Source organism: Haliaeetus albicilla, chromosome 14 (genome assembly GCF_947461875.1).
Source record: "Haliaeetus albicilla chromosome 14, bHalAlb1.1, whole genome shotgun sequence".
NCBI classification, from domain to species: domain Eukaryota; kingdom Metazoa; phylum Chordata; class Aves; order Accipitriformes; family Accipitridae; genus Haliaeetus; species Haliaeetus albicilla.
Window position 1 is genome coordinate 22,144,846 of NC_091496.1, and position 27,357 is coordinate 22,172,202.

Consider the following 27,357-nt stretch of genomic DNA (forward strand, 5'->3'; position numbering starts at 1 on the left):
AGACCTACCACTGCTTGGACTTACTGCCAGCCTTGCTCTTTGTCAGTGTGCTTGTGCTGTCTTCAGAGAACAGTGAAGAGATTGTAATGGAGATGGATGATGCTTACTTTATTGCAAGATATAATCCAAAACTTCCGATCAGTATTTCCATGACCTCTGCATAGCAAAGTAGCAGAGGACTGATTATATTGTGATACTTAATAGCTACAAGTTAATAATCTTCTAACCATAGTAGTTTGCATGTTGACACCAGTTTCTACAAAGATAAAAAACTACTTGGTTTATTTTTGAACTTTGTGCTTTTATTACTCAGTAAAAGTCAAATGATAAATGCCTATTATCATACGTGGTGTTTATTTTTTCTAGAAGAGTTCTTAGTTTAAGGGGCAAGTACGCATTTTTGAGGGAAGAAAAAAAAAATCTTCCATCCAACAACTACGTTTTGCCAGTGGAGGAACTCATATACTTTTTTCACTGATAACTATTCTTAACTGTAACTCATATCGTCCACAACTAAAATGTGGAAACCTTTTCCCTGAGTTACTAGGAATAGCCTGACAGTCTTTAAAAAGTGCTTCCAGCGAAGAGCTTATGCCTCGTTGCGATGGCTGCACAAAGCAAGCTTGCACTCTCTTTATGTTGGAGAGGGGGGATTTCTATTCCTGCTTCTATTGTTATGCATTTAAAACTACATTTTATTTCTAACTCTTTCACCTCACACTGTGTGCTGCTGCTTATTAATGACTGAGAAGCTGTACTGTGTGATATGAAATGACTTTGTCTTCCTCCTTCTCTTGCAATGTTTCTCATTTCTTTCTGCCTACCCAGCTGCTACTGAAAACCTTGTTTGAAGAGAGGCTTACCCATCAGAATTGTACAGGATTAAACAGTGTTTGCAACTTTAGAACAGTTTCTTCTGGCAGCTTAATGTGCAGGCAGAGCTGGCTGTTCCAGAGGTGTTAGCTTCAATATTCTAGTCATCTCTTTGATGAAGACATATGGCTTGATGAGCTGGAATGAGGAATAGAGGAGAAAACAGTATGAGTTCTCGATATTGGTTAAAATCATCTTTCATTTTTACTGTGACAGACAGTTACGTAAGTTTCTTTTGGGATATGTGAAGAAAGAGAATCAGCTGCTGCATGCAAAAGTAGCAATGACAGAGTCAGTTGAGTCAGTCTCTGAAAGAGACAGTTGAACTAAGTCTTATTTTGCATGAAAACCATGTTCTAGTTACTCAGTTCTGTTTACAGGAACAGTCTTTTCAAAAAAAAAAAAAAAAACAACCTCTTTGTCACAGCTGTTTCTGATTTATTAGTTCCTTGCCTTACTAAAAGATTGCAAAAGCCAGACAGAGGGTTTCCACCATGTCTTGAGGAGCATGTCAGAAGTACATCATGTCAGAGAACATAGGAACACTATGACAAATTTCTCTGTTTCCTCACTTCACTCCAAATATTGTATTAGACATTGTGGGCTTAAGAAAAGCAAGAAACTGAGAAAGAGGTAGTCTGTAAAGCAGACAATGCCTGAGCCATTTAACATAAGCAGTTAAGAGCTGAAATTTGAAAACCTTTGAAAGACCAGTCAAGCCATTGAAAAACCTCAGAGGTTTTCTTGCCAGAAACAAAGCACGTAGTACTCAAGTGCACACTAAATGGGTTCTTGTTGTTTTCTCAGTATGTTTCAAATGGTAGCAAAGGTCTGAGGAGTCTGTTACATGTTGTAGCGGTCTCAACCTTACAGCGGTTCCAACAGCTGAATTCTGTACTGTGGCAGCAAGAGTTCCCTCACTGGATGGCCTTTGCTTTTTGAAAAAAGTACCTTAACTTGTAGGTGGCTGCATTTAGATCACAAGTAAAAGGAAAAGTATGCACTTCTAATAGTATTTTAGAATGTGAAGGCTTTATTAGAGTGGCAATGCCTCGTGTTGCTTATTGTAGTCTTCTACTGACTATTTTTAATGTTTTTAAGTTCCCTTTAAATTGCTGTTGTTCATCTGTCCATGCTGGTGCAATGTAGGTCATGCCACACTAAGTCACTGATTGATGCAGGAGTTGCTGGGCAAGTATTTTTGTATGTTTCATTTGTTATTTCTGCTAGTTCCACTTTTTTTTTTTCCTAACAGCTGTTTAACTGTGCTTTATCTAATAGAAGTTACATCCCTGCCAACTAAATAGCAACATCTTGAAGATCAAACTGTGGGCCTCTGACATGAGCCTAATTATTCAAGTCATACCACTTCGGTAGTCCAAGACACATGCATGGCTGGATGCTGCCTCATGCCACGCTGATCAGGCTTCACAGATATGCTATGTGTATTTTTCCAGATAAAGGGGGGTGGGAGCCTCTGTTATTCATCCTCCTGAAAAATGGTCAGTCTACACCTGAAGGGGAAGAAAATTGAGGCTGTAGTTACAACCTGTATTCAACACTTTGTGTGATTGTGTTGTTTTTTCCATAGGGCCTATTATCCCACTAAGAATATTACATCAATAGGGCAAGAAATAGAATTCAGTATGCAGGCAACTGCACATGCTATTTATTGTCTTCTGCAACCTTGATTTGACAATATTATGAAAGTTTAGTATGCTTTTCTTCTTTAAATAAAATAGCTTCAAGGTGTCAAGAGTACTGTGCTGCACATTTTGGAGCTCAGATAGCAGAATAATGAGTATTCTAAATCTTAATAAGAAACAGAGTCTTTTAAAAAGCAGTATTGGTTTTATGCAACTAACAAAAGAGGAGAACAGCATTTATTCATAGATTCAGAAACAATTCATTTGTCTCAGTTTTACCAGCCTTGTTAAAATTTATATACTCTGATTATTTAAACAATTGGCGCTTTTTTTTTTTAATAGTAATGGTAAGGAAAATTCAATACTCCTCTAGGCTGTGGGGAAGGGAGTTCTTCCAGCACATGATGAAGAGTGGGAGTGTAAAATAATCCTTTTGAACTGTTTAAATTTTCTTACAGCTTTAAGTGTTATTTTGTCTCCGTATCTCTCTAAAGATGTTTCAGTACCAGTTTCTTGAGAATTGTTCTACAAGAGCAAAAGGAAATGCTTCTACTGTGGCATCTCACAGAAGTACAGTAAGTGAGGAGGTGATGTGCTGTAGAAGGACAGAAGTCAAACTGCAGACTGTGGAACGAAGAATTCTATTTAAATAGAGAACAAAGTGCTGTTGAAATGTTAAATTTGGAAAGGCTTAGAATTTGTCTGAAAGGCACAGATGAATAGTTCTAGTCTAGAACTAATAGTTTTAAAGAATACTAATGTCAAGGAAGAAAAAAATAGGAGCCAGAAGAGACTATAGGTAATGAAAGAATACAGTCAATAAAGGGAAAATGCAGAAACAATTTTTGGTTTAAAAAAAAAAACAATGACATATATACATAGAAAAACAAACAAAAACCTCTGCAATTAGTCACTTTTCTAACCTTTACTTGTTTCTCTTCAGTGCTCTTTGTATATGACTTCTCTTCCCTAACTGGAAGTTGCAGATGATGTGGAACTGCTAGAACTAAACAGACAATTCCTCTCTCTCATCTGGTGCATATACAGCTGGCAAGGTAAATGCCTGAGAGTTGTGTTTCATCTAGATTGTCTAGGCTACGTCTCTAGCTGATGGAGAGAAATTACTCTGGAAGGCTGTTTACTTCATCCTAAAATGTGTCTAGAATATGCAAATTAATCCCTGAAGGTGCCTGTTCCTCTCCACTCACTGGAGAGGGAGTCTAGAAACTGAGACAAGCTAAGTTCTAGGTAACTGAAGCTAGGTGAAGGGAAACCTGCCCTAGCTGCCTGTGTCATCTGTTCCCAGAAGCACAGGAAGCAGCTCTTCTGTAAGTTAATGAAAAGCAGTGTAGCTAAGAGGGGATATGACGATGTTCAGAAAAATGACAGAACTGGAATTTGGGGGTTTTTTTCTCTTACTGAGGAAGTAAAGATTGCTGATGTAGAGGTAAACTGGTTTACTGTGGAATATAGTAGCACAAAAGGAAATGCTTCAGTGATCACTAAGTACTGAAAAGCTGCATTAGTAGAAGAATAATTCTGAGTCATGATGGCAAAGCTCAATACATCTTAATGTGAGGAAGTATGTTAACTTAAGGTGTTAAGTGCAACTGACATCAGACTATTCTCATTAACAGCAGTGATCACATGGAGAATAAATTAAGGCCTATTTAAGCAGTGTTACTAGGTTTGTCAGTAAATCTAAATTTACAAAAGCCTGGTGCCAAAGACCTTGGTTTACTGATAAATGGGGAGAGCTATTCATTATGACAGTACTCCTCAAATCACATCCACACTGCAAGTCCAAGAGACTTGCATGAATTATCTTAGCTCACTTTAAAATGAAAGAACAGTTAACAGTGTTTGTGATGCAAAATAAACATGTGAGTTCAGCAGTTGTTCAAATATATACCTTGTCTACTTGGGAATGTTACTTCCCATTAGGAAAGTCCTGGACAGAACTTGGGTCCTTTTTCGTTTGCTTTTGGTACTCTTTAATACAACAGAATTCAGTTACCATCTTCAAGGAAAATACTGCTGCTTTTCTGTTTATACTTTGGAGTATGCACAATGTAAAAGTATGTAAATATTGTGGTTCATGGTTCATTCCTTGTAGTTCTTTCAGCTGTGAAGAAAGTGCATCTGAACAGTATCAAAATTAAGGGAAGGTGAGAAGTAATGGAAATTCAGAGTAGGAAAGATAGCAGAGGTGAATAATGGAGATGAATAATAGAGAAATATTTCCATGAGCGCTCTCCTTAAGGAGAGGTATGTGGCAGCAGTGTTGAATCTGCACATGGGTATTGAAGGTGCAGCTGATGCTGTTCTAGCTGGTCACTGAGGGAGCTGGGTGAGTAGTGCTTTGTGGCTTCTCAGTTCCTCCATAAAACCATACAGATGATAACGTGGGGAGGAGGTCCATGAAATATATCCTGTGTGTCAGGTTTTAACGTGCTTAGGCATGTCTTTAGTGGCATACAATACAACTAGGGTCCCAAAAAACACTTTGCTTCAATAACAGCTGGGGTATTTGGCTGCTTTTTTGTGAATGGAAAGCTCTCCCTTAATGTGCCTTGTAGTACAATGACAGTTGGCAGAAGTGTGTGTTTTCGCAAGAGATCTGGGTATTCCTAAATAATATGTCTGAAAAGCAACAAAATGTGTCACTGTATGAGTACCAGGAAGATGATCCCAGTCACTGTCAACCTGGCGGGTGATCGCTATCACAATATTTGAGTGTGTTTAGAGGGGTCATAGCAACCAGAAGAGCAGCCCTGCTAGTGCAAGGGGCAAATGGGAAGTGGGGTTGTCCTTAATAGCAAGATTTTTTTTAAGCAACCACATGTACCATGTTGACCGTAAGACAAAAATGTGCTCCAAAGAAAAAGCCAAAGTGCTGCAACCTGTGTTATTTCAGTTGGTCCTCTTCAGCAGAGTGGCCCGCGGGCAAGGTTGGTGTCCCCAGGGCGAGGGAGGGTGGCCAGGCGGCAACCCACGGCACAGCCCGGCAGAGCAGTGGTTGCCTGAGCCAGGTGCGGTTACTGCAGCGCTTGCGGATCTGCCCTCGGCACAGACCAGGTGTGCCAGGTCATCTGCGGCAGAGCGGAGCAGCGCCCATACGAATCCCTGGCAGCAGGCTGGGTGGAGGAGAGAGCACAAAAATATGCATATTATCAGCTCTTGGCAATTTGCTGGAAATATTTTTGGGGGAAGCCAAGGGCCTCGTGGTGGGTTCCATTCTGTTGCTAAGAGCCGTGCCCTGGGGCAATGAAGAGGACAGGATAGCGAGGATAGAAGGGTACTGAAAATTTCCCTTTTGGCTTCCCTTAAATTAGTGAGCAAACAGCACAGATGGGATAAGTGAGGCAGAAGAAGAAATCCAGCATGAACATTCCCTGTAGAGTGCCTAAAATGAAGACATTCTTTGTGTGGAACAGGACAGCAAACAAGGCATTTTCACCTCTATCATTTCTGTTTTGGGGAGAGCCTTCTGAAGACTGTTCGTGTCTTGCTTATAGAAAAGGATAGTGACAGTAATTATCAGACCTGTAACCCTCCAGATGTGTATTGCTACCCTTGAAACAGCATGCTGGTTTTCGTAGGCACCCTACTTCTGCCACCGGCCCGACAGCCCATGCTGGAAGGGGCAGGTGCTGACGTGGGCAGAAGCAGTCAAGTTCAGCGTGTGCTGTACTGCTGTCACACTGACGGGTGATGCAACTCATTTGACCTGTCCAAATTTCTGTAGTGTTGAGGTTGCGCTGGAGTTGCCTGGTTTAAGACTTGATGTTTGTCAGATGTGGCGATTTTTAACTTCTGACCAAAGGAATTGCTAATAATAGGCTAGTAAATAGTGTGCAATTAACTTTCTCAGGGTGTTCACTAATTTTATTTAAGCCACCACCCATTTTTAAAAGCAACTTGTTTGCCAGAGTCTTCAGTTGGATTTCTGCAGTATAATACTACCAAGCTTTTTTTAAAGTGTGTTATACTAGGTACCGCTAACTAGGTAATAAGCCATCCCAGTACATTCCAGGTGAATGTTACAGTCTCATTTGCACTGAAAAGGGTAACTGTAATATTACCCCTTTGTACTTCAGCATGTCCTGAAATTATGTCTTAAAAATGCTTGTGTGCTTTAAGCATATATGGCCTTTATGGTAGTGCCCTGTACATGAAGCTCATTTGTGTGTAGTCTCATTGCTACCACCACAGAAAAATCTAGCAAGAGAAAATTTAAAGAACAGATTATTTTTTTTGAAAGTGACTCATTGCAGAAGTACACATGGAAAGAAACGGATTACAAAAAAGAAGAATTAATGTTTACATAATTTATTAATAGAAGAAATAAAAATAAATTCATTACAGACAGATTAATGCTGTTGTTTGTAAACTGCTATGTAATCTTTACCCAGATTAAACTGCAGATCTGCCTGGGATTGAAGCCAACAAGATTTGGTCTGGACTCAAAAGCCAATCTTTATTGTCCTGCTGCCTGCTTGTAGAGATACGCTGAAATAAAGTAAGTTAACATTGTTTCCTCAGCATGAGAAGTGTTAACAGTTCAAGATAGCTTTCCCTTCTGGTTTTCATTCTTACGTCCTAGTGTTTGCATCACTCTGTGTATTGCCAGGCAAGAGCAGAGTGCTACCTCTAGTTGTAACATACTGAGGAAGGACTAACACGTCATGAACAAGAATCAGCCCTACATACACCATACCTGAAGATATGGTAGTGAACAGTCTGGTGACACTGATTTGAATTGCACATTAATGTGGTCTCAAACATGTTCCTTTTATAAATGATGCTTCAAACATTTTAAGAGTAAATTATTCAAAGAACCAGCTGGAAATCAACTCTTAACCTCACATGGTAGGTACATTTAAAAAAATCTCTTGAAAACAATGAAGTGCTTTAAAAGTACATTCTCCTTTCTTTTCTTCTGTTAGTCTGCAGTACATCAAGCTCATTGTTACTTCCTACAAAGTAAAATTATGTTTGAGACCCTGGAGCAACTGTGTTCCAAAAATGTCTATTTTAGTAATTACTTGTGCTCCTACTGTAAAAAGAATTTGCCATTTCTAGGTTTTTATAATGGAAGGTTTTGCACTGGACTTGTGGCTGGAAACCTGTAGCAAGCTGTACTTTGTAATCCACAAGCCTGAGGTAGCAGGTATCTGTATTCAGCCAAAATTCCAAATAAAATTTTTGTTCAGTAAGCCTTCAGCTGAATGACAAAACAACTCCTCAAGGGATTATCTGATGTAATCTGAAGATAGGGCCTAGACACAAAGAAGTAAATTCACTCATGTGAGCAATGCCATTGAAATTCAGGCATTTTCGTAGACAATGCTGAGCACTCCATGCTTGAAGAATAATGTAATTTAAGCTTGTAAGTAGCCTCATAGACTTCACAGACTTTTTGAACCTGCTTTGAGAAGCAAAGGGAACTGTAGATCTGTTTATTTCAAGAGGGTTTTTTTCCACATCTCCTTTTTGTGCAGTAGGTTCGGGATGTATGCAGAAAGCCTCATGATGTTTGAGGAAGATGTTGACTCGGTGTCCTGAGTGTCTGAGTGTAAATGTAGACAACTAATGGTATGTTAAAAGTGTGAACAAACCCACAACTTCCATGCAGTCAGACCTGTGGGGTTGTCGGTTTAATTAATTCATATGAAAGATTGGTAACTGCAGAACAGGTTAAGAACATAAGAAATTAAATCATCCCAGTTTCCAGTTAAAGGTTATCCCAAGCATTTTCTTTTAAAAAAAATATCCATGTACTGTTTGCATCTGGAAAGCCAAGTTCTTACTGAGCGTTTTTGATGCTTTGAAAAGCAACTGCTTTATGTAGTGTAGATACAGGTTCTGTATAAGGATGTCATCCACTCTCTACTGACTGCAAAGGAAGGAATCCCATTAAAAGCTCAGGAGGTAATACAATTTAAAAAATAAAAGAAAATAAAATTTTCAGGAAGTGCATTGTCTTTACATCAGTGTGTATTTGCATGTATTGAGGCTGAAAACCTTTAAATGATGACCTTCGGTCAGGTACTGATCAAATCTCTCCCCTTTTAACAGAACATTACAGATATAATGCAAATTTTTGAACAGCTGCCTGTGTATTTTGTGGTAGATGTATGCAGTGTAATAATCCATTAACACCTGAGCAGTTCCATTAGCACAGATAGAATGAGACAGGTACCTCCACAATTCTTCTGCCTCACCAACATCATCTGCGGCCGCAGTGCCTGGGGAGGCATATACATCCCTCTCCCTAGCAAAGTACGAAATTGCCACATGCCCTCTGGAGTGCCTCAGACTGATCAAATCCATTGCATTTAAAGAAAATGCGTAGCCTGATTTAACTCCCACTGCCAGCAGTTTCATGCCATGTATTTTAGACTTTGGTAGAGTTACTCCTGCTTGCCATTGGGTGATGCAGAGCAACATTTACACTGGCACCGTATTTCTTTCTTCAGATAATAGGTTTTTGTAGGTTTAATCAGGATAACTGTTAAAGGTTGCTGCCACTATGATATTCCTTTAATAATTTTTTCCAGCTTCATTTCTTTTAGTAATCAAAAATTTGTATTTATCTTGCATTCAGATAAGAAAATACATTATGATCTAATATTGCAAAGACTAATTTTCCTTTTGTCATTTTAGGATCATGATGAACAACTACAGCCTACAGATACTAAGCTGAATGCCTGAAGGGCAGCATCAGTTTTTCTGCAGATACTACCCGCCTTGCTTGACTTGGCTGTTTTTTACTTGACTTTTTCTTCTAATGTGAAAACATCATTATATACTAATTTAATTCTGCTCCAGCAGAATCTTTATTGAATAATCTAAGCCTATAAGCTTTTTCCATCAAATACCTATGCTGTTGTTGTTGTCGTCATATATCTAGCAGCTTGTGAATCAGCATAAAAGTTACTCATATGCTGTGATTTTCTGTATCAAAAAGTAAGTACATATTAAATATCTTATAAATGCCTTCAAAAAGTCTATTACATCAAATAATTATTTCAGCATTTATCAACCAAATTTGTAATTTTGTCCAAATGCTTTTGATACAATTTGCTTCAAATGTGGATTTCTGGGTTCCTGGTGTAACACCTGGTCTTCTCTTCGGCTTCTCAGCAAAATACATCAGTTAGAAGCTACAGCGACACAGTGGGAGAGCTGGAAAGCCTTTGGTTCCTGCCAGCAGAAAATATTACGTGATCTGACGTAAGCAGGGTTGGGAAGAAGGCACATCCATTCCACAGCCTTCAACCTGGGGCAGTGTCTGCCCTTATCTTGTTGATTGGCATTAGTTATGATACTGTACACAGCATGGTCTCTACAATTTCTCCTCAGGGCCAGCTGCATGGCCTGTAGTTCCCCATGTCATGGCACTCATACATCTTAATTATGGGTAAAATGATATGTTTCTTTCAGACTAAATAGAACTTCTTCAGGGTTCAAGCAGTTGTTTAAGTTCAAAATTATTCAGATCTATTTTTTAATGAACTCCTTAATATACTGGCTGCAGATTACCTGGTTCCCTTTATTTGATGGGGTTTTTTCACATGACTAGTTATTTTTTTAACAAGCTCTAGTAGATAATGATGGAATATAAAGTATCTCCCCCTTACTGCAATATATTAATTTTATCTTCCTGCTACTTTGCAAAGAAAATGCTAATTTATGTAGGTCCATTTTCTGCATCATGACTGACAGCTTTACCCTCCCTACCCACAGTCTGATCTGTTTGGCTGTTAGGGTTTCATCATCTTGTGGTTTAACCCCAGCTTGCAACTAGGCACTGTGCAGCTGCTCACTTACTTTCTCCCAGTGGGAAGGGGGAGACAATTGGGGCGGGGGGGGGGGGAGTAAAACTCATGGGTTGAGATAAGAACAGTTTACTAATTGAAATAAAATATAATAATAGTAGTGAAAAGGAAGATAACAAAAAGAGAGATAAAACCCAAGAAAGACAAGTGATGCACAAGGCAATTGCTCACCACCCACTGACCGATGCCTGAGCAGCGCTCTGCCCCTTCTGGCCAACTCCCCCCAGTTTGTATACTGGCCATGACATCCTATGGTATGGAATATCCCTTTGGCAGGTTCGGGTCAGCTGTCCCGGCTATACTCCCTCCCAGCTTCTTGTGCACCTCTTCACTTGCAGAGCATGGGAAACTGAGAAATCCTTGACTTAGGATAAGCACTACATAGCAACAACTAAAACATCAGTGTGTTATCAACGTTATTCTCACACTGAATCCAGAACACAGCACTGTACCAGCTGCTAGGAAGAAAATGAACTATCCCAGCTGAAACCAAGACACGCTGTACCAACTTTATATAAGGAACTTTGCCACTTGTCTTTATCCCCACAAACAAAAGGGATTTGATCAATACCTTCAGCTTACAGCTTTCGGCATACTCTAGCAGTAGGGGCTTTTGCCAAAATCAGTATTTTATAATATAAATTCAGCATAATGGGGAAATTATTCAACCATTGATATTCTCTGTTCAGAGGTAAGTAGCTCAGTACAGTCAAGTTAATACTGGAGACCTCTACGTTATTACACCTAGATGACAGCAGCACCCAGCGAGAGCTCAGCCAGGCTGCAGCCCGCTTGTGCTGAACGATGTACAAATGCAGACCATTTGCAAACGTGTGCAGTGGCTTAGCCTTACTAATGTGAATATTTAAACTTTTTTTAGTATGGCTGACTGTAGGACAATAAAATTAAGGAAGTGTGTCAGGTTTTACAGAACGAGGGACATAACCAGCAGCATGTGCAGGTTTGCCAAAACTAACAGAACAGCACACAAATTAAAAATGTTTTGCCCAAGGCTGCATCAGTTACATTCATAGGATTACAAGGAAAACCTGTTTTGTTGATAGATGAGAATCCAGCTCTTCAGTAAATGTATGTAATCTTACCCTAATAGCTCTTATGGGTGACATCACTTACAAAGCAAAATGTTTGCAGCCAGGAACGGAGGGACATGATTTGCAGCAGCTATACAGCACTTAACACCACAGTAGCTCTCAAGGGCATGTTTTCTTTCTGGGTTTGGGCATCTTTCCAGATGTAACAGAGACATGAAATACTACCTATGTAACATAAGGTTATAGAATAGGTTTAGCATGGAAGGGACCTCTGGAGATCATCTAGTCCATCCCCCCTGGTCTGAGCGCGTCCAACAGGGTCAGGTTGCTCAGGACCACGTACGGTCAAGTTTTTAATAGCTCCAAGGATGGAGACTCTGCTTTGCTGAGCAACCTCTTCCAGTGTTTGACCACCATTAGGGTAATTTTTTTTTCTTGCACCTAATTAGAATTCCTATTGTTCACACATGTCCTTTCCTTCTCATAGGAAGGTGAAAAGTGTTTCTTCAATAATCTTCTAAAATAAGAGAAATAAAATAAGGCCAAATAAAAAATTAAATTTGTCAAAACTGTCTGAAGCAAGCAGAAATTTCTTACAATATATCTGGGAGTATCTGTTTGCAATTTTGTCCTTTACTGGAGGACTGATAATTACTATCTCTGGAAGAAGACAGAATTAGTATTACTTCAAACCTTTATCAGTTTAGTTTGCCTTGTGATAATTTTGGGCATCGAATTTGCTTGCACACCTTTTTAACATTAAGTCAATAGAACTACTCAGAGGATGTAGATTACAGAAAATACATTTATTATTCAGGTTTTGAGCTGTAGTTTTACGTGGTTCAAAGGCACAAGAGGCTAGGATACTCCAGATAGATAGCCTTAAAATCTAGATAATGAAGATGCAGACAGCAAAAACAAGAGAGTCACACTAATTACCCTGCATGGCATTGCCCAGCACTCAGACTACTGGGGAACGAGTTCCTGTTCCTCAGCCCAGGCAGGTTTCTTGCCTTTGTCCCACACTACACCTGAGCTACTAAGCCCTGTGGGGAGCTGGGACAAGGCTACTGGATGGACTAGAAGGACTTCGCTGTTTGTCACTTACTTCTAAGCATTGGGCAGTTTGGTTGCAGTGATGGTTCAGACCCAGCTGCTGGACATCCTGAAGAAAAGACTATTGGACTTGTGCAGATCAGAACTGCAACTGCGGGGGACACTGTGGGTTTGTGGATGCAAACACTGCGTTAGTGCACAGACAGCCTGCTAGCACATAGCAAACCTGACTTATTCGGGACATACAGGACTGGACAGGTAATAGGTGTGGTGTGCCTGTAGAAATTGTGAGGAGTATCTCTTATCTGTGCCAGACTTCATGTGCTTCTGTCAGGGAAATCACAGGAACGCAGCAGTACTACTGCAGGGTGCAATGCAGATGCTGCCTACTGCTGCTGGACTCAAGCTGGTTCTGACAGGGGCAAAAACATGTTTTCACTGTGCTGCATAGGGTAATATCTGCAGCACCAATATTGATCATTGCTGTTGAGAATTGACTATTTCTCACATATATTTGGATTCTGAATTTTTTGAGAAATGCTGCAAGAATTTTTCCTTCTCAGCTCTTTACTTCAGTCACTTCTAAATCTCTGAGCTGAAACTAAGCCAAAATTTTCATGTATAGGCTATAGTCAAAGCTCATTCAAAGGGGAAAAGATGATTGAGTTCTTGAATAGTAAAAACAGATTATTTTCTATTTTAACTCATTCTCTTTGTTGCTATATTATTATTATTAAAAACAGCTTTATTATTAACTAGGCAAAGCACTGGTTTTATTAGGAGTTTTCATCCAATCTTCTTGTTCCAGAAATTTATGTTTTGGCATCCATGAGAAAATATGCCCACCTCTGGAAATAAATGCCAGGAAATCTCCATTTGTATGTGCCCATTTGCAAACATTACACAGCGAAAGCCACTGAAGATTGTATTCTGGTTCTGCATTACCTTTTCTGTGATATTTTTTTCTAACAATGAAGCATGTCACCAGCTGAAGTCTTCTGGACACTAAGTCCTTCCAGTATCTGGTTCAGTTTACACTGGAACATCTCTTGAGGATAGGCCAATGCCCAAATTCATACCCAGCGGCATCTGCCAGATGTGAGAAAGGCTGCCTGATCCCCATAACTCGATATACAAAAAATAATTGACCTCGTGAGGCAAGAACATATTAGGAAGTATCCACACGTCTGCACACGTGGATGCCAGGCTTGAGACCGGTAAACTCCCTTCGCCCCCACACATGCTGTCATGCCTGACGGGCTCCAATCAACAGTTATTGGTGCTCCTGCTGTGCCTAACGGTCTTATGGCAGTTGGTAGGGGCAAATCCACCCTCTCCGTGGGAGAATGCAGAGCTGTTCCCAGGAGGACACTTCCCTGTGGTGCATTGTGAGACTTGCTTTTTCTTAGCAGGCTCAAGGGCAGAAGTTGTGTTAGTCTGCCAAGGCATATGGCTTTGCAGGGCCTGCACACTGTTTGGTTCTGTGTTTACTGGCAATTGTGGTTTGGGACACTAGATCAGAGAGGCAGTTCATCATTATGCGAAGGCATTGAGTATGGAGACTGAACACGGAGCATATGATAAATCTGGCAAACAAGATGAATGCTGCGTTCTCATCCATCAACACTTAAGGAGCAGCAAAACAAGACGCAGCATGGTAGGTGGGATTATACTGCCTTGCTGACATGGGATGACCAGTAATGGCTCCACAACGTCTGGAGGATGTCATGGCTGCAAGGGAGATACTCCAGCCTTTCAGGGCCAGGGTACATGACTGAAGAAATCTATTCAGGTACTGAAATGGGCTCTCAGCAATTCTACTTTGCAGTCCAGTACATTTAGAAGATTCAGGGTAGGGTTGGCCTGTGCATGTGGAACACAAAAGTAAAACGGCACTGGCTTGAACATATCTGGATGTCAAGATTGCAAAAGCATGCACATACAGCCATGACTTGCTTTTGTCACAGTCTGTAACTGGAAAACTAGAGGCAAATATGTTTTTGTGGAGCAGAGCCTACACACTGGTGGATCCCTTAGCCAAACCATGTGCCCTCATAAGAGCTATAGACTTAAGGTTAAAGCAGGCAACAGAAATTAGGGATGCCATATGTGCTCAAATTCATGCCACGCCTGACAATTCTAATGAGTAATTACTCACTGCAAATACATGTGCTGTTTTGTGGATTGTGAACTGTTGTTAGACATGTTGTACTGATAGCTTACAGATTTTAAAGTGCTTCTTTTGCCTTTTGGGGTGGGGTTTGGGGGTGGTTTGTTTTTTTTAAGAGCGCTCCTGGGATGAGGGCACTGTTAATCTTTATGGAGTATTTTGTGCCTAATTAATTGTAAGGACTTAGGTATCTGAGGGCCTTTATTTTCCTTCACAGAATAAAATATCAATTAAAATGTAAATCTCTGAGATTGCTGGCTTGGGGACATGGGGATCCCTATAATTGAACTGTGTAGATTACTCACTGTTTCCAAATACATTAATAATATGTTGGCACAGCTGCTCCTTCTCGTTTCCTTACAATTAAATGTACAATACCAAGTGTTAAAAACAAACAATGACCTGTATTAATTTTGCCAATGTATGCAACGGGGTTAAAATAGTTGTGTAGTTAGAACACCTGATTGATAATAACAGTTAATGGTCCCCATCAAAAAGACCGCAACCTGCATGAACAAAAACTGATGAAAAATGAAGGAGTTTCACTTACCTTCTTGCCTCTTCTCATTTCCTTTCCCTTTCATGTCTGTACTTGGACATGTGATGCAGGGCTGGCTAGAGACTACCTGGATGAGAACTCTTTCTCCCCTTCATTTGCTTGAGCTGTCCGTCTCCCTGGAATCGTCTTCACTCTGTGGCAGCAAAAATGGAAAGGCCAGCTTAACTCCCTGTTAAGCATCTGCAAAGGAATCTTTGCAGTGAAAGGCACGTGCATCTCTCCAGAACAAGACACAGAGGTCCGACCCACGCTGCGGGGAGAAGGGAGCTGTGTACTCATAACCCTGTACAAGACCCACAAGAAAACATGCTGGAAGTTGCTTAGGGTGGTTGTGAACCAGCATTGCTTTCCCTAACCTCGACTTGTCTCCTTCTTATTCCACAGACGGGTGCAAACTTCTCTGCTCTGTTCCTCCTGCATTTCTCTACCTCCTGGAACATGGCCTCTCTCTTTTGCCTCTGCGGCAGTATCTTCCACAGCTCCCTGCCTAAACTCCCTCCAGAGGAGCAGCAGTATGCTCAGCCTTCTGGCAGCACAGCTTATCTTGCAGATCTCAGAGTTCCATGCAGAATCCACCCAGCTACAACTCCTTAACAAGAGAAGGAATCCCGCCACTACTACTTCTGTATATCAAGATGTAAGGTTAAAACCTTCCTTCCTCTTAATATACCATTTATTTGAAGGTTGATGCACAGAAATAGCAAAACAACAATTAAGCATAACTGAATGCTCTGAGCAACTGTAAAATTACAACATGAGCATTTTCCTTTATTTTTCATTAAAGAAAATTCTGACATCCTGTAGCAGAGGAGACAACGTGGTATCCTAGGGGTTAGAGCACTTCCCTGGGAAGTGAAATATCTGACCTTTAGGTCCTCTTCACCCTAAAGAATTTGAATCTGTACTTCTCAATAAAATGCCTAATCATGCTACAAAATAGGCTACAGCAGCAGTGTTCTCTGTCCGTCCTGCTGAAGCAGAGCCAATGTACAGCACTGAGTGCAAGTTTAATGGGACCAGGGAGAGGGGACAAGCAATAGGCGACCTGTGTGTAGCACAGCGAGAAGAGGACTCCCAGCAGTTTATGAGTCCTGAAGAGTTTTGTTCCTTGCTCCAAACGATACTTACGTATTTTAGCTTGTGATGCCCAAAACAAGCAGGACTAGCAGCAGAAAATCAGGGCTTTCACCCCTTCACTTAGGGTTTAATGAAAAAAAAAAAGCCATCATCATCTCATCTGTACTTCCTTGTTCATTTGCATTAGGAGTTTACTTCAACTTTAAAAGCTCCTTGCTACACTGAACTGGAATTATGAGGGCCTTCCATGTGATACTTAATACCACTGCCTGGCAGGATGAAGCCTTTACTTTGCAAGCTTCAGAGTGGAATTTGAAAGAATGTTGCTGATTGCAATCTGTACTGAGCAAAGCAGTTAAGCATGTGCTTTGCTTTCTTTTTGTCAGAATTTGAAATTTTGAAGCAAGAGACTAAAACAAGAAACAAGCTGTCTTCTGGCAACAGAAAGATACAAGTATAAAGACACCATCAACTCAATACACAATGCATTTATGTCTTTAGTCTCCTCTGAAGTAATACAAACTGCCAAAACTAAATTCAAATAAATTTTCAAGATGCTGTTTTCTTTGGTTTTTTCCCTTGGTATTAGTTTCTGTACTTTGGTGGGCTCTGTCTGGATGTGTCTTCAATCTCACATTGGTAATTTCATCTCCAGGTCCCATGCGCTGTCGTACCCAACCTTTCCAATACTGTATGCGTTTCCCACCATGAGCAGTCTGTATGCAGCTGCAGTCCCTGCTGCTGAAGCATTTCAGCACCATGTCTCGCTGTCTTCAGCCGCAGTATTGAGCCCCCACAAAACATCCATGTTTGGACCCCAGACAGCCTTTTGGCTTGCACCACTGTAAGTTCTCTTGACTCCACAATGATCAATGCCATATGACATTAGAATAAAAGCACTAGGTGTGGAATGGTTGCTGGAGGTGACTTATTGATATGTCCCCTCTTAAGAGGAGGTGAACCTCCAGGGTGGGATGTAGTGGATATACACAAAATCTGTTCCATAATAGTTCCCTAAGCAACATAACCTGCAACCTTAGATGTTAGCAACCAGGGGAGCTTGATATGCTGGCTCTGAGAAACAACACGGAGGGTGAAACAGAGTGGAGACACCACGGCCAGGCTCTGTGATAGCACTGCAAGGATAGAGAACTGGAACTACTGGAACAAGAATGGAAGGTCCCTGCATTGAATCCACTGAAGCAAGGAGGTGAAACAATGGGGTTCTGTCAATGCTATGGCCTTACTTCTGATTTATATCAGAAGTGCCCAGTTCTGGAGTAGTGATGTGCTAAATCATGTTCTCTGGGTGAACTTTGCTCATTATAATGTCATTATAATACCAAAACACACCTCCATCCCAAAACCTACCCACCTTCAATGTGCAACCACCCCTCACTGAGCATGCACTCTGAATTTTCTCTAGCATATACATTCAAAAGTAAAGTGAGGAGATTTTACACCAATCATAACAAAGGTATGTATGACTAGAGTCACTCAAGCTCTACCTAAAAATAAGAAAATAGTATAAAAGGGCTTAGGAGTGGAGGAATGCTAGGGAAGATACCATCATAGACAAGTCGGAAGGACATCGGTGACTTCTGGGATCAGTCGACATGCTGAACCTCTCTTCCCCCCCACAGGGACACCTATTGGGTAAGACTCGAACCCTCGGTTATACCAAGTGCTTCCCCGGGAAACTTAGAAATCTCTATAGCATTTTTCCATAATTTAGTGTGCTTGTAGTCAACTATATTATTATTTGCACATGCTTTGCAGACAGTGTATTTATCACTGATAATCCAAAAGAACCTGTACTCCTATTGCTTTAATAAACTGTACTGTTCATTAATCTAGCTGTGATAGTTCATTGAACATGGCCAAACTCCTTAAATCTGGCCATTCTAGTTCATTGAACATGACTAAATTGAAAGTACAGTGTGCTTTTTGTGCATCCGTAACCATGATAGTTCAATATATTGACCACGACTGGACTTACAGTGCTGAATTGGGCCTCACTCAGCATCTAAACCTAGCAATCCCCAGCCCCTCCAATATCTGAGGATAAGCTGGAACGCAAGGGGGTTTATTTTCTGCCAAACTTCTTTATCGTTTAACACAACAACTAGGTCAATGTTGCAAAAAGTCCCACATCAAAGGACACAAAAGTATTCCCTGTTTCATTTTCTTGGTTGCTGTTGATAACTAGTTGGGAAGCTTTCAGGAAATGAAATGGGTTTAGCTTTTTGCATATAAAATGGCTTTTAAAATAATGATCATAGTATATTATGTCTCTGACTTTTCCTTTAGATTAGAGACCTAAGATGTAACTGATTAACATTTATGACATTTATTGATTATCAACACACCTCTAAGAGACTGATAATACCCTAACTGGCTAATGAACAAATGTCTAATATTAGTAATACTCATTCACAACTGTATCACTACAAACGCAACAATTCTGAGTTACAGTTATATTGCCTGTTAGTAGTAGTAGTAATTCACAATTATATGACTATGAAGAAATTGTATATATCGCATGCAAGCTCTATCATACTGCAGTTCTATTGCCTTCCCTTCTCCACGTAGTATTAGGGCACAAGCCCATCCCTTCTCACCCCACCCTTGCAGGCCAAGTGTTTTGGACATAGACCTGGTGAGAGTCCAGCGGGTTGTCCCAGGGGTGTCGTCTAGCATCCTGGGGGGCTTGGGGCCACAGGTCAGCTTTACCACTGGAGGTGTCCACACTTCTGCAACCAGAATATCCCACCCTTCTTTGTTCTCCACTGCATTATACCTAATGCCTGTTATTTTCATCATTTCCTGGTTTTTCTCCTATTTAATTATTTTAATTCCTAGTGTTTATTTCCCTCAGCCCACTTTTTCACCATCTCTGCACCTCCCTTTCTCTGCCTAGACTCGTCCCAGACAAGTGGGACCTATTTAGTGACCTGGCCCTAGGTTTTTTTTTTTTCCTCATTGGTCCCAATTCTGCTACATCCACACCACATTTTGGTGTTTCTAGCACTGTTTATCTAGGCAGTTTTGATACAATATGGTATTACTACTCATACTGTTATCTAGATACTCCCAAGACTCCCTTCAGATCCTTTCGTTCAAGTTGGTTACATTTCATCTATACCACATGCTTTTTGGACAGAATTATGTTATCTTACTTTAGCCTTGACTTCCCTGCTAACTCTGTTTAAGCCAAGTAGTTTCTTGTTTTATGCAAAGACAGCATGCACACCAGAGCAACGAAATAACCCATTTTGTGCTCACACAGTCTCTTTGCCCTTGAACAGTTTCAGTTGCCCTCCTAGTTCCAATGGCAGCGTTAGCTGATTTCAAAGCCCAGTGTTCGAGCAGAGCTCTTACTCACAGTGTGGCCTGCACATGCCAGTGCTTCCACCCAAGTACATCCTTGCACATGGCAAGCAGACGGTGCAGAAGTCACCAAGAGAATGTCTTGCTACTTCAAAGCCTCACCACAGGCCTTTCTTAGCACAAGAGGACACAAGCAAGAAAGGGCATAAAGAAGAAGGCAGAAATCAGTCTCCTACAGCCTGCACTGCTGACACAGTGGCAGACAATGGCAGTGGGAAAGAGCCCAGGCCACATCATGTCTTCCTGCAGCAACCTCTTCCTTCTTCTGCACAGCAGGGAGAAGCTGAAGTAGAAGCAGAAGGGAGAGCGAGCAGCCAGCCAGCCCAGCACCCTGCTGTCACCAGCAGCCCTGCAGAGTCAGCACCATCTCCTGCCACCTGCAGGAGCCTCTTTTGCTTGAACGTATTACCAACAGGAAAGGGAAAGGGACCTGGAATCAGTACTCCTTCTCCAACCATTTTAATGAGGCTGATTGTATAATCTCCTCAGACCTTCTCACTTCATCTGAGTGGAAGGGAGCAAAATTTGCTTTCAATCACCCACTTCTATTTGAGAAACAATATACAGCACAGTGAGCTGAAACTTTTAAGGTCCAGTTGAATAGGTTTCCCCAGAGAGCTGCAGGACTAGGAGTATAAGAGACATAAAAAAGAGGAGGTCTAAAGAAAATATTGGACCGATACTTGTTGAAGATGGTCATCTGGCTAATAGGGATGAAGAAAAAGTGGCTGCATTCAATGCTTTCTTTGCCTCAGTCATAGTAAGACTGGGCTGCCTGGTCCCCTGAGTCAGAGGACCACGAGTGTGGGAACAGTGACTTTCCATTTGTGGTCAATGACATTGTAAGGGACCAGCTGTATCAGCTCGATGTTCACAAGTCCATAGGGCCTGCATTGGGTTTGTGTGGCAGGGTTTTGGTAGTGGGGGAGGGGGCTACCTTGAGAAGCTGCTCGAAGCTTCCCCAGCTCCAAGTCGGACCCACCTCTGGCCAAGGCTGAGCCCATCAGTGACAGCGCTATCAATCACCTCTGGGAGAACAGAGTGAAGAGGGGGAACCTGCAGCGAGGAGGGGATTGGGATGCGAGAGGAACCCCTCTGCGGACACCAGGTCAGGGAGGAAGGAGGGGAAGAGGTGCGCCAGAGGAGCAGATGCCCATCTGCAGCCTGTGAAGGACCCCACGCCAGAGGAGGTGGATGCCCCTGAAGATGTCCATGACTCCATGGGAAAGCCCGCGCTGGAGCAGCCTGTGTCTGAAGATCTGTGGCCCGCAGAAAGGACCCACGCCAGGGAAGTTCATGGAGGACTGTCTCTCGTGGGAGGGACCCTACCGTGGAGCAGAGGACGAGTGAGGAGTCCTCCCCCTGAGGAGGAAGGAGCGGCAGAGACAAGGGGTGGCGAGCTGACCCCAACCCACATTCGCCGTCCCCCTGCGCTGCAGAGGGGAGGAGGGAGAGAACTGGGAGTGGGGTTGAGCTGGGAAGGAGGGAGGGGTGGGGGGAAGGTGTTTTAAGATTTGGGTTTACTTCTCATTATCCTGTTTTGATTTGATTGGTAACAAATGAAATTGATTTCAGGTTTTTTTCCCAAGTCAAGTCTGGGTTTTGTCCGTGACAGTAATTGGTGAGTGATCCCTCCCTGCCCTTGTCTTGACCCACAAGCTTTTCTTTATATTTTCTCCTCATCATCCCACAGGGGGACAAGTGAGCAAGCGGCCTCATGGTGCTTTGTTGCCAGCTGGTCTTAAACCATGACAGGGCCTGGGTTCATCTCTGGATTCATCCCAGAGTTCTGAAGAAGCTAGTGGATGTTATGGCAGGACCCCCCTTGATCATCTACCAAAGGTTTTGGGAGTCCAGGGAGGTCCCTGCTGACTGGAAGCTAGCCAATGTTATTCCAATCTACAAGAAGGGCATGAGGTAAGACCCAGGGAAGACCTCTTAGTCTTAGTTAACCTCTTAACCTCAGTTCCTGGAAAAATTATGAAGAAGATTATACTGGGCACTATTGAAAGGCATTTGAAGAATAACGCAATCTTCAGGCACAGTCAATAAGTGTTCACAAAGGAAAGTCCTGTTTAACTAATTTGATATCCTTCTATGATAAGGTTACCCGCCTAGTGGATAAGGGAAGGTGGTGGATGTAGTTTTTCTGGATTTTAGTGAGGCTTTTGATGCTATCCCTCACAGCATCCTTCTGGACAAGTTGTCCAACTGTGGGATGAGTGGATTCACGGTGCACTGGGTGAAGAACTGGCTGAACAGCAGGGCTCAAAGGGTTGCAGTGAATGGGGCTGCATCTGGCTGGCGACCAGTCATCAGTGGTGTTCCTTAGGGTTCAACTCTAAGGCCAGTCCTGTTCAATATATTTATCAATGATTTGGGTGCAGGAGTTAAACGCACCATTAGCAAGTTTGCTGATGATACCAAACTGGGAGGTGCTGTTGACTCTCTTGAGGGACAAAAGGCCTTGCAGAGGGATCTAGATAGATTGGAGCATTGGGCAATGATTAATGGGAAGAAATTTAACAAGTCAAAATGGAGGATTCTGCACCTAGGACGGAGTAATGCCGGGCCCAAGCATAAACTGGGAGAGGAGTGGCTGGAGATCAGCCCTGCAGAAGGAGATCTGGGGGTGCTGGTTGGCAGCAGGCTCAATATTAGTCAGTGGTGTGCCCTAGTAGCCAACAGGGCAAACCACATCCTGGGGTGCATCAAACACAGCATAACCAGCTGCTCAAAAGACGTGATTATCCTGCTGTATTTAGCATCGGTGTGGCCTCACCTTGAGTACTGTGTGGAGTTCTGGGCCCCACAATTTAAGAGGGATGTGAAGGTCCTTGAATGAGTCCAGAGGAAGGCAACAAAGGTGGTGAAAGGGCTGGAAGGCATGTCCTATTAGGAGTGGCTGAGGAATTTGGGGTCATCAAGTTTGAAGAACAGGAGGCTGAGGGGCGACCTTGTTGCTCTCTACAGCTTCCTGAGGAGGGGAAGTGGAGAGGGAGGTGCTGAGGTCTTCTCCCTGGGATCCAGTGATAGGGAATGGCTCAAAGCTGCATCAGGGGAGGTTTAGACTGGACATGAGGAAGCATTTCTTTACCGAGAGGGTGGTCAAACACTGGAACAGGCTTCCTAGAGCGGTGGTCGATGCCCCAAGCCTGTCAGTGTTTAAGAGGCATTTGGACAATGCCCTTAATAACATGCTTCAACTCTTGATCAGCCCTGAATTGGTCAGGCAGTTGGACTAGATGATCGTTGTAGGTCCCTTCCAACTGAAATAGTCTATTCTATTCTAAACAATCCCAGAAGAGATCCATTAGCAAGGAGACATGCATTGCTGCAAAAAACACTTCACCAATGTCAGCAACAGTATCACATCTTACTGTTAAGAGTCACTTTTTCTTGACAGGGAGCACAGATTCTCCTCTCACTGCCAAAGCTTCATCTCGGTGCCAGCAGCCACAGCCAGGCTGCATTGCCAGTTGCCACTTTTCACTATCATCCGGCATCTCACTTCACTTTACTGCCAAAACCCTCACCTCAGTGCCAAGACCCACTGTCACAGCTCACTGCCATCTGGCAGTTCCCATTGCCAACCCCACACAGTCTCGTCTTACTGGGTGCATCTGCAAAGGAATGACTGCTCTCACCAAAGGCATGACTGCTGCTGACGTAGACAGACAGCAGTACCTGCAGAGCTGTGGCAGCACTAACTGCAAACCTAGCCTAGCAAAAGCATCCATGCAACCATGGGAGTACTTGGTCTGCACGAGGGCCACACTGCCCCCACGCCGCTGCTTGGTGAGGGATGTGATTCCCAAGGTGGGCTGATGGAGCAAAGGCTACACGGATTAGAGTCACAGCCTTGGCTGAAGGCAAGAAACACCCCACAGCTGCTTCCCAGTCCTTCTGCTCCTTGACGATGTTATCAGAGAAGCTGCATCCTTTCCATAAAGACACCCCAGGGGACTGCATGAAGGATTCATGGTAATGTGACCAATGTTAAAACCACCAGATTAAAAGGCAGCAATTCCCAAGTGACCGGGAACTGACAAGGACAAGGACAACACACAGTGGCCCTTGGGGAAATGGCTAAGCTGGGACAAACTGTAATATAAGAGACAGTGAGTGGGATTGTGTGTGAACTCTGGACACCTACAATGCGGAAATGATTCATCTCACTTTGAAGAGGACCTCTGCATTTTGTCACATGAACTGCACCATTACTTTTAGTTATTTCTCCTCCTACATGATTCAGGAATAGTGCTCTACAATATCTAGCTCAGATGCCTTCACATTTGAACAGATAAATCTCACCCTGCACCTAGAGGTAGTGTACCCTCTGCTTAGAAGGCATATTCTAGATGCTACAGGTCTCCGCATCAGAATTTGCAATCAGTCTCTCACTTTTACTCATTTGCTTTTAAATTTCTGAACTTTCAGAACTTCAGAAAACAAGATTTTAAAAAGCCACACACTTTACCTTGAAGAATCAATATAGTCTGTATGATAATACCAAATGATTTATTCAAACTGTCTAAAAATAATACTCCTTTTTTGATCTTTTGTTAGAATTAATTAGAATTCATTCACATGACTTTCCACTTTGATCTGTAAATCAATTTCTGACCCTACCAGCAGTTTGTGAAATATTTATTAGCACAGGATTATTATCACAGCCTGCTTATTGTCTAGATTATCCAGCAGCACACATGCCAGCATATTATTGCTGAGAAACTTGGCTATGGTATTTGTCTGTAAATTATGGCAGTAATTTTCTGTGTCCCAGTCTCTGCCCTACTACACGTTTCTGTTTACCCACATGTTTTGGTCTGACAGTACTGTTCCATCTTGACTGTCTCTTTGGCCTGCTATACAGACATAATCTTGCCAAGCAAGATTACAAAATCGATATGATTAAATCAAATAATGGTATTATAATGAAGTAAGCTCCAAAAGAGAAATTTAAATTACTTGTGGATGTCATACTTATTTTAAAAGTGGAGTGTCTGATTTATGGTTATTTTTCTATGCCAGTAGGACTCCTTGCATATTAAATGTGAAACTAGATATAATTTAGGGGGAAGATACAATAAATGTCTACAAAAGCATATGCGTCATGGAAAAGATGAATAGGGATTGATCCAAATACCTTCCCATAACTGGGGCCCATCAAATTAAACTATGTTTGAAACAAACAGAAACAGAAACAAACAGTGGTGTTGATATAACAGGTTGTAATCCTGTGGAATTCCTTAACAAAAAGGCTGTGGATGCCAGAAATTTGCACAGTCCCAACAGGAGACCAGAAAGAATACTGTGGGAAGAGACCTTTTGGGGGTTATTACACCATCACAAGCTCAGGAAATGCCCTGAACATAGTTGAAAGATGGGGCAGTGGCAGGGAAAAGGCATCAACACAGGTTGCCTCATTGTTATGCTTCCTTAATTGTCCAGTTATGGCCACACTTGGAGATGTAATGAGGGACTAGAGGGACCCAGGATGGCTGCTCCTATGTTCTTAAAGTTTGTAGATGTTTACACCGAGCTTCCTCAGAAATGGTTGCTAGAGGCTGGCATTATTTCCTCATGGGAAAACACGAGGAAGCATCTAGAGTCAGCATCTAGATAGCAGGCAAGTGGTAAGGGCTTAGGCAGGGGAAGATAGGAGGAGAAATACCACAGGAAGCCTCTGAAAGCAAAAAGCAAGCAGTTGTTTTGAATTAAATAACTGGATGGGCAAAAGAAAGGATTCAAAAAGGAGATGACAAAGTGAGGATTATGAAAATGGTCTTTCAGCAACGATCTCAATGAGTAGGACAAGAATGTCAACAGAGGAGAAAAGCACAGTAAAACGACTACGATGTTGAAAGTCTGAGCAAAATTTTTGCAGAAGATTAGCTGTACTGCCTCAGGCTGTCAGTCCACCTTGCTCAGTATCATCCCTCTGGCAGCAGCAATAACAAGTGCATAAGGAGTTTCAGTTGTTTGTTGTTGGAATGGAAAGCCAGTATGTTAAGGGCTGATAAAATACACGCACAGCCCAAATACAGCTATGGCAAGAGAATTTGTTGCATCCCTCCATCACCGCAGTTCGGAAGGATTGTTGAGATGGTACCTCTCTTCCCTGTCTTCTGCCCATGAGGCAGATACTGCGTGTTGGTCCTTACAGAGGACCAACAAGCCACAGAGCCTATGGAAGGTGAGGAGCAGGGAAGATGAACCAAGTGATGGTGACAGCTTCAGGTTTAGGCTCTCCTGCCTTCTCATCCTCAGTGCTCTTCAGCAGCATGTGGCACTGACAGCTTTGTGTCTGCTGCCTGGGATCCTTCATCAGGGCTGTCACCATCAGGCCATCCTTCTTGCCTTGCTCATTACCCCCCTCCCTGGATGGAAGGACTCCTGCCAAGACGTACTATTTAATTTTGCACCAAATATTTAAACTTGAATAACAAGCAGGACCATCATATTGTTCACAGTGGCTGCGGAATGGGAAATTTCAAGGAAAAGATGAAAATCTCGGCCTTACTCATGCTGCGTTGCAGATGACAACTGCAAATCTTTGAGAGAACTGTCAGCGATACTTGTTTAAGCGCATCTCTGGTTTTCATCTAAGTACTGCTAAATATAAAATCCGTAAGCAACTTAAGAAAGAGGAACTGTGACCCGAAGCTTTTGTCTGAACGCCATAGCTGCTGGCTACGATGCAGCACATACGTCCCCCTTTGATGCCGTGTGGTCCAGCTTTTGCCCAGGGAGCGATAATACGTGCTCCGTCCCCAGCCCGTTCCAGCGATGGACAGCAAGGCCTGCTCCCCTGTGTGAAGACACAGGCCCGAACCCCACTAGGCTGAGGCAAGCCGAAAGCTGCCCTCTGCGTTTCTGGCAAGCTCTCCACCCCTCGGGCTGCTTTATCAGGCACGACTAACCCCACACGAGCTTTAAAAAGCAAGCAGCTGGAAGGGTTTCTGACGGGAGCACCTAAACCCTGACGTGCCCGCAGGTTCCAGACCTTCAGGGCGCAGCCAGCTCGGGTGAGGGTCTCCCTTTCCCTCACGGCCGCCACTCCCCTCCCCCTTCTCACAAGCCACCGGGGCCTGAGCTCCCCCGTGTGCGCCGCGGGGCGGCCTGGGGGCGGGAGAGGGGAGGGCAGCCCGGGCCTCCTGCTGTCAGGGTCACCCGCCCCGGCTGCCCCCAGGTCCCCTCCGGGGCCTCCCCCCGCCCGCCTCGGCGTCCCTCAGCGGGCGGCCGCGGCCGCCGAGCCCGCCCGGCCCCGCGCGCCCCCCGAGCCGCGCCGGCGCATGCGCGCTGCCGCCGCGCCGTGGCTCCTGCGGGGACGGGGACGCGGCCGCCGCCGCCGCCGCCGCAACGTGTTGCACGCCGCAGCCTCGCATGGGTTGTGCCCGTACCGGCTGCCTGCGGCCCCGCCGCTCCCGGCCGCCCTGCTGCGGCTGCTGCCCCCAGCTCGGCAGGCTCCAGCTGTTCACTCTAGAACCTTAAAGGACCTCTGCGTTCCCGCAATTCATTCCGGTGCTGCTCTCGCCTCCTCCTCCTCCTCCTCCTCCTCCTCTTCCTCCTCCTCCTCCTCCTCCTCCCCACGGCTGCTGCAAGCCCCTTCTTGAATTGCTCCGCACGTTACCGCTGCTTGGTGCAGGCGGGCATTTCCATGCAAGCGCCAGCCACCCGCCGCAAT

At 43.2% G+C, this 27,357-nt stretch overlaps 1 long non-coding RNA gene across 1 annotated transcript; it reads right to left on the bottom strand.

Annotated features, from left to right (window-relative positions):
* Nucleotides 1-280: 280 nt before the first annotated feature.
* Nucleotides 281-27,203, bottom strand: LOC138688972 (uncharacterized). The gene is made up of 3 exons (XR_011327772.1): nucleotides 27,074-27,203; nucleotides 15,192-15,333; nucleotides 281-1,011 (listed from the first exon to the last, which is right to left on the bottom strand). It is a non-coding gene; the product is annotated as an uncharacterized lncRNA (long non-coding RNA).
* Between the last annotated feature and the right edge of the window lie 154 nt (nucleotides 27,204-27,357).